Here is a 7,407-nt window from a genome sequence, read left to right as displayed (position 1 = left end):
CCACACAGGGGAGAAACGTATAACCTGACTTCCCTTTAAGCTGCCTGGCCAGGTGGCTGTGGTCCCAGAAGACCCTTTGGGGAGGGTCTCCTGGGGTACTGACCTGGCCTCTGCCACTCACCTTTCTGCTCTCTGGGGCTTCTCACCACCCAGTCCTGCTGGGGCAGCTTTTTAGTCTCCCCTGGCCAAGACCCCGAGCTGAGATTCCCGCCCCCACGCCTGCCTCTGAGCAGTGGTACAGAGACTGAACCTCTTCAGGTCTGAGGAGAGAGCAGTTTAGGGCCCAGCTTTCTGGGATAGCACTCCCCAAATGGGATCAAACCCCGAAGAATGGGGTAAGCCCCATTTAGCAATGAAAGGGGAATGTCCACACCGATTGCTCCCATAGGTAGTAATTGTTTACACTAGGCTTGATAGTAAGTAAAAGTGGTTTTATTAAGTACAAGCTGTAGGATTTAAGTGGTGATAAGTGAGAACAGGCAGAGCAAAGCAGATTACAAACTCAAAGGTAACAAAAAATGCTTTGTTAATGCTCCACTGAAACTTCAATACAAACTTTTACAAACTCCCCCTAAAACCTCTTTTCCAGCTGCCCCTCCAAACCAGGGCGCTCCCCCAACTGTGGGGTCTTTGGCTCCTCCCTTCAGATGCTGCCCAGCCAAAAGACCAAGTCCTCCAGGTGGATGTTATTTCCAAATAACGGCTTGCTGTGTAGACACGCACTGTAATTCCGAAATAAGGCTGCTGTGTAAATGCACCCGAAGGGTCACTGAGCAGTGGCCTGGGCTCCCCATACTCAGGAATCCCAGTGTGGTTTCTGTGGTCCTAATTCTGGCTTCTGAGGGCTGCAGGAGAAAGACCTGGTGTGGACAGGGAAATCCCAATGAACCTCCCAGCAGAGCATGACTGGTCCCATCTCAGAGCCCTGGTTCCGTCTCTGGGTTTAGTTCCTGCTGGGCTTTTCTGGACTACTCCAGATCACTTGTTCAGGTGAACTTGTGTTTTTGTTTTAGTACAATGACATATAGAACTTTTTAACTAACACAGACATGTAATGAGGCAAGAAATAAAGCAGGTTTATCTACTGCAGAAGAAAATGAGTAAGTTTATTTCCTAGATTCTGAGGCTTAAAAGATTTCCTTATGTTTCACTCTTAAAAATGTGAACATGTTGAATAACCTACCCTGTGTTGTGGGTTTTCTCTCTGTGAAGGCCTTCGTGTCATGCACTTTGATCTCTGGTTAGTTAGATGTGCAGACAGCACAACACAAATGAGAACTTACCAGAATAAAAGCAGTAAGGAGTCCTGTGGCACCTTATAGGCTAACCGAAGTGTTAGAGCATAAGCTTTCGTGGGCAAAGACCCACTTGGTCAGATGCATCTGACGAAATGGGTCTTTGCCCATGAAAGCTTATGTTCCAACACTTCAGTTAGTCTATAAGGTGCCACAGGACTCCTCGCCGCTTTTGCAGATTCAGACTAACACGGCTATTCCTCTTACAATGAACATTCTGGTAAGTTATATTTTAACCATATGTTAGCCTTTGCCACAAGCTCTGTGTGCAGTTTAAGCAATGATAATGGTCAGTATGTCTCAGCAGTGGGGCTGGAGCAAAGGAAGATGGGGCGGCATGACTGTTGCCCTGACACTGTGACATCCACCCTCTTCCCCCCAGAGATGCCCCTGTCTGCAGGTTCCTAATCTCCCAACCCAAGCCCTCCAGGCCAGGTACAGCTGAGCTGGGCCAGCTACAGCCTGGCCACGGGGCTGCTATCTCAGTTTAGACATATCCAAAGTGATTCCTTTTGAGTTGGTGTCTCAGGGAGTCTCTCCACTTTCTGGCCCCCCATGTGTGAGTACTGCTTTCTGGGGGTGTCTGGGAGAATTGGGCTGGGGCCAGGGCCGGCCCAAGCCTTTCTTGCATCCTAGACAGCGGGTGCATGCTGCCTGCACCCCTCTGCCCCAGGGCGGCAACCTATGGGGGCACCTGATGCGGTGTCCCTTACCACTTCAATCAGGTGCCTCCATAGGTTGGCACCCCTGCTAGCCTGTGTGTTAATCCAGCCCTGGCTGGGGGTGCAAGTGCCAGGCTGAGCGGGGTGGGGATGGGGACAAGAGTTTGTCTTTGTTTCCCCTTTGCACATAAAGCAGATGGTTAGTTTCTCCCACTCCTGAACTATGTCTACACTCGTGGCTTCTTGCGCAATAAGAGTCCCTGTGAGACTTCTCAGCCCAAGTGCAGAGACTGTGGAGTCTCCCACTCCCAGCCCAGTGGCAGAGGGGCAGCGCCCTGAGAAGGCAGGTCACGAAGCAGCAGAGACCGTTGAAGGGAACGGAGACGTAAAGTAAGAAGGAAGGAGAACAAGTCAACTCTTCTCAGGTGAGATGTGGTGGGAAACTACCAGATCCGGTGCAAGCTGAGCTCCAAAGGCTGGTTCTTGCCCTGGTGGCTCTTTGCATGGCCTTGCTTGAGAAGCACCAAGGAGACATGTGGCCAGGAGAGAAGGTGCAGAAGGATCGTGGATGAAGGAGCAGAGTGGGGGAGCAGGAACAAGGGAGGGTGTCAAAGGAAGCCAGGGGTGCTGATTGGGAAGAAAGTGAAGGGAATGGGGTGGCTGGGGTCTGGGCATGAGGTGGGACGTTATGTAGATTTGTGTTCCCGTGTGGCAAAAGCACCAGCCACACTGCCCCAAAGGTGAACAGCAACAGTAGTAGCACTTCCAGGGTGGGCCTTGCACTGCGTGGCTGCAATGACCAGGTCTCAGGCAAGGAATCACTGAGAAGTCTCAGCCCCAGCCCTGCCTCCTCCAGTCTCAGCCTAACCTGTTTAGCTCTCCCACATGCTCCTGAAAGCCAGCACTCATGCCACCTAGCCCTGCACCAGGGGGCAGACCCTGGAACTGCCTTGTGGGCACTGCAGTAAGAGAAGACCCTGTGTTTCTGCCTGGCTTTGTACCAGGAACCTTTGGCATGTTAAGCAAACATGATAACCACAGAAACACACTTCAGTGATTTCTGCTGCTGCACTTGGGCAAATATTTGGTTGCTAACCCTTTGGCCAACAGAGATTGCTGCAGGGCAAAGCAATTCTCTGTTGTCTGTTTTGTGCCGTCAGGAAGGGACCAAACTGAAGGAGGCCCGGCCCCAGCCTGGGGACTCCAACCTAAACCCTGAGAGGCTGCTGTGCCTGGCCCTGGCAAGGCAGGGCTCTGACTGCAATTGCTGGGACAAGTGAACCAGCACCAAGGGCCCTTGTGATTCCCTGGGGTTGTCAGTGTCCAGAGACCCTGCAAGTGCAACCTCTGCAGCTCCTGCAACCATGGAGAGTGACTCTCGTCCCCCCTCTCTTAGGATGGGCAATGGCAACAGGTGGAGGAGCTGGGAGTGAAGTCCCAGAGAGCGGCCCCATGACTAAGCTGGCCAAGCAGCTGCTGGGTATGGGGTAGGTGATGGAGGCAGCCCCCAGTGGTGCCTGGCCAATGTGTCTGCTATCCCTGCCATCCCTCCCTACGTAGCTGGAGTTGGCCATGTCCCCACAGCAGGAAGCCGAAGGGGGCAAAGAGCAGAAGTGCTGGAAGCTGGTGGGGATGGCCTCTGGGTTTGATTTAGAGAGTCTTACTTGGACTTGCTAAATCAAATGCTGTCAGATCGATTGTAGCCATTCGTTCCCAGCTGGACATGGTCCTTGTTCTTCTGCAGGACACAGCCAAAGGAGAGTAAGGACGAGCCAATGGGCATCCAGATCAGATCATACCCTTGTTGAATGGATGGAAACAGAAACCAGACACACACACAGAGCAAGTTTGAATTGGTTCCAGCTGAGGGACGGGTTTGTCTGGTTTATGTGCATTGGCACTAGAGCATGTTAGGGGTTTGTGGTCATTTGAAGAATCCCTGTTCAATAGAAATCCAAAGTGTGACACACCTGGAGATGTAAAAGTTTCATTTAAATTGATGAGCTTTTTAAGGGGGCACTTGTTACACCCCCATAGCAACCATGTGTTTGCATCCAGTGTTGGGAACGGAGCAGGAAACGAGGCTTTTGTATGACTCACATCTCAGGTGGGAGGGACCCTCACTGACCCCCAGAGTGTGACTGGTCCTAACAAGGGATTTGCCCTGAAAGCAGCAGAGCTGGGGCAGGACAGGGAGTCCTGGGAGATGAAGCAGCTGGAGGGAAGCCAGGAGAACAGAAGCCAGCCTGAGAGCTGAGAGTCAGAGGTGCCCACTCCACTCTCACACTACAGGTCCCATGGTGTAAGGGGCAGCACTCAGGACTCTGTATCTTGCAAGCTGAGTTCAAATCTCAGTGGGACCTGCTGTGACTCAGCTGGCTGTTACAAGGTTCAGGTGCTTTAGCTTCCATGCACTGAGGTTCAATAAAGAGACTTTTGTTCCTTTTGCTGGGTGTCTAAGGCCCCCTGGAGCTCCATCTCCAGACTGAGCAGGTGGGCAGGAAGGGCCTGATGCCATCACAGTTGCAGGGCAGGTTACCCACCTTGGCTGTGAGCTCATCCCATCCTGGAGGCAGCCAGACAGTGTAAGCGGGTCAGAGGGAGTATTGGGGGAAGGGTCCTGAGTCCTTGCTCCCAGTCACGCACCTTGGCACAAAGACCAATGGCCCCTGCACAAAGTGCATTGTGGGAATAAGAGTGGGCAGCAGGAAAAGGGCTGGCCCTTCAGAACCAGGGCATAGGCAGGGTAAGATGGGAGTAAATCCTATTACCTCTGCCATGGCTTGGCCCAGGAGGGCTGGGGTCCAGCAATTTTTCACCCCAGCTTTGTGGGAGGCCAAGTAGGAAGGGGCCACTGTAGGTGCACAACCCCCTGGCCTGCTGTGTCTATGGAAAGGCGGGGGAGGACACACACTTGTCACTGGGAAACAGGACGCATGGATCCCACTCGTTCCTGCAGAAAATGAAACAGGCTGAGCATTTTGCAGAGAACAGGCCAGAGGCCTTCTCCTGTCCCTGGAGAGATGGAAATGGGGCCGTTCCGTGTGGGGAAAGAAGTGGGTGTGTTGGGAGTGGGGTTTGAGTTCAAACCTCTCCACAGACCAGAGCCCCACATTAGGGGCAAGAAAGAGCCTTGAGTCAAGCAGTGGAAAACACTTGTCTCCTGTTATGCTGAGATGGGATATTAGAAAGCTTTTTTGCACACAGCCTGGCTAGCTCAGTTGATAGAACATGAGATGCTTACTCTCAGGATCATGGGTACAAGCCCTATGCTGGGCGGAGCCCTTCCTTAACTCACATTCTCAGCCTGCAAGCAATTGGCTCTCAGTTTTCACCAGGGTTTTAGAAAGAAAAAGTCTAGTCCTGGGTCCAGCTTTAGTAGAACCAGAGAGAGAACCAACTGCAATTTCCATCTTCTGAGGAGAAGGGAAGAGGATTTTCTTCTCCTCAGTTCAAGCCACATCAGCTCAGGGAGGAGAAAAAATAACCCTCTGCCCGCTGATTGTCCCGTCAGCTTCTGTAGCTTCACCTCCTTCCACAGCAGCTCCAGCTTTGAGGTACAAATCTCAAGGGGCTGGTGAGGAAATGAGGAGCCGGCAGCTCCGGTTAGTGGCTTCCGTGAGAGCAAGAGGTGGAGTGTTCACAAGGTGCATTCCCCTCCCCTGCAGAGCAGGGTGTTAGAAAGAGCTAGAAACAGAACAGTCAGCCAAGTTCTATTGCCCTGAGGTGTGTTTCTTTGGTGTAGTGGTTATCACATTTGCCTAACACACAAAAGGTACTTGGTTCAAAGTCAGGCAGAAACACAGGGGCTATGTCTACACTGGCCCCTTCTCCGGAAGAGGCATGCTAACTTTGGAATAGGGAAATTGGCGGGGGATTTAAATATCCCCTGTGGGATTTAAATAAACATGGCCGCCGCTTTTTTTCCAGCTCGGGGAAAAGCTGGAAAAGAGCATCTAGACTGGCGCGATCCTCCGGAATAAAGCCCTTTTCCGGAGGATCTCTTATTCCTACTTTTAAGAAGACCCTGGCTTTTAAGTAGGAATAAGAGATCCTCCGGAAAAGGGCTTTATTCCGGAGGATCGCGCCAGTCTAGACGCTCTTTTCCAGCTTTTCCCCGAGCTGGAAAAAAAGCGGCGGCCATGTTTATTTAAATCCCGCGGGGGATATTTAAATCCCCCGCGGATTTCCCTATTCCAAAGTTCAAAATTAGCATGCCTCTTCCGGAGAAGGGGTCAGTGTAGATGTAGCCAGGGTCTTCTCTTATTGCTGCTCCCCTGGGAGCCCGGGTAAGTGCAGCTCCTCCTACCTGGGATAAGCCCAACTCCCATGTGACAAAGGGGGGTGACATCAGATGAGAATGCCCCTTGGTGCCATCCTTGGGAAGCCAGATGGGTCAGGCCAGGCACCTGATGAACACTTGTATCTCAGCCTCCCCTGCCCTCTGAAGCTGGCGTATGGGGCCGGCTCCTCCTGCTGCTTCCCTTGTGTGACTTGCCCAAGGAGGAAGTGAGGCGGGAATGGGGCAGAGGAGGGAGGCCAAGCTGAGGGGGGCAGGACAAAAGCTCAACATCTCAGTGGGACTCATAGGGTGAGCAGAGACCTCCCCCCTGCCTTGTTCTGCCAAAGCCTGTGGGGTGGGGCTGGCTGTGGGGAGGCAGAGCCCTGTGCCTGTCTCAGGACATCCCAGGGAGGCTTCTTGCAGCCCAGGAGAAGAAGGGGGCTCTGGGTGGAAGGAAAACAAGCAAAGCTGGTCCCAGTAGGCTTGAGCCTAAGGGCTCCAGTTTGGCCCAGCTGAGTTACAGGTGTCTTGTGTAGGTCCCACGGTCTAAGAGGCAACACTAAGGATTCTGAGGGTGTGTCTAGACTACCTAGTTTTGTCGACAAAAGTGGACTTTTGTCGACAAAACTATACCAGCGTCTACACTACCACTGAGTTCTGTCGACATAACGTCGACAGAACTCAGCATCTTTGTCGACGCTGGTAAACCTCATTTTACGAGGCATAACGTCTTTGTCGACAGAGTTCTGTCGACAAAAGGGTAGTCTGGACGCAGGGGTTTCTTTTGTCAACAGAAGGAGACCTCCAGGGAAGCCCCCTGCTGGAGAGTCCTTCTTTAGGAAAAACCTCTTCTTGGTCCTGTCTGTAGCCATGTTTTAAAGGCACAGACATCCCTGGCAGGCATTGTGGCAGGAAGCTGGCCACAGAGAGATCCATTCAGCTCAGAGCTCTCCCAGCGTCACCTGCACGTGGCCATGTGTGCAGCTCCAGCGCCACGAGGCCCCCAAGGATCTTCGAGGGAGCCAGCCCTGGTGACCACAGGCGACAAAAGGAGATCCCCAGCCTGGTCAGGGACAGAGGACCTGACCCTGCTTGAACTGTGGGGGGAGGAAGAAGCGGTCCAGGCCCTGCACACCCGGCGCAGGAACGCCAGCATCTATGGCCGCAT

This window comes from Pelodiscus sinensis, chromosome 31 (assembly GCF_049634645.1).
Source record: "Pelodiscus sinensis isolate JC-2024 chromosome 31, ASM4963464v1, whole genome shotgun sequence".
Lineage (NCBI taxonomy): Eukaryota > Metazoa > Chordata > Testudines > Trionychidae > Pelodiscus > Pelodiscus sinensis.
Note: the sequence above shows the minus strand (reverse complement) of the source record.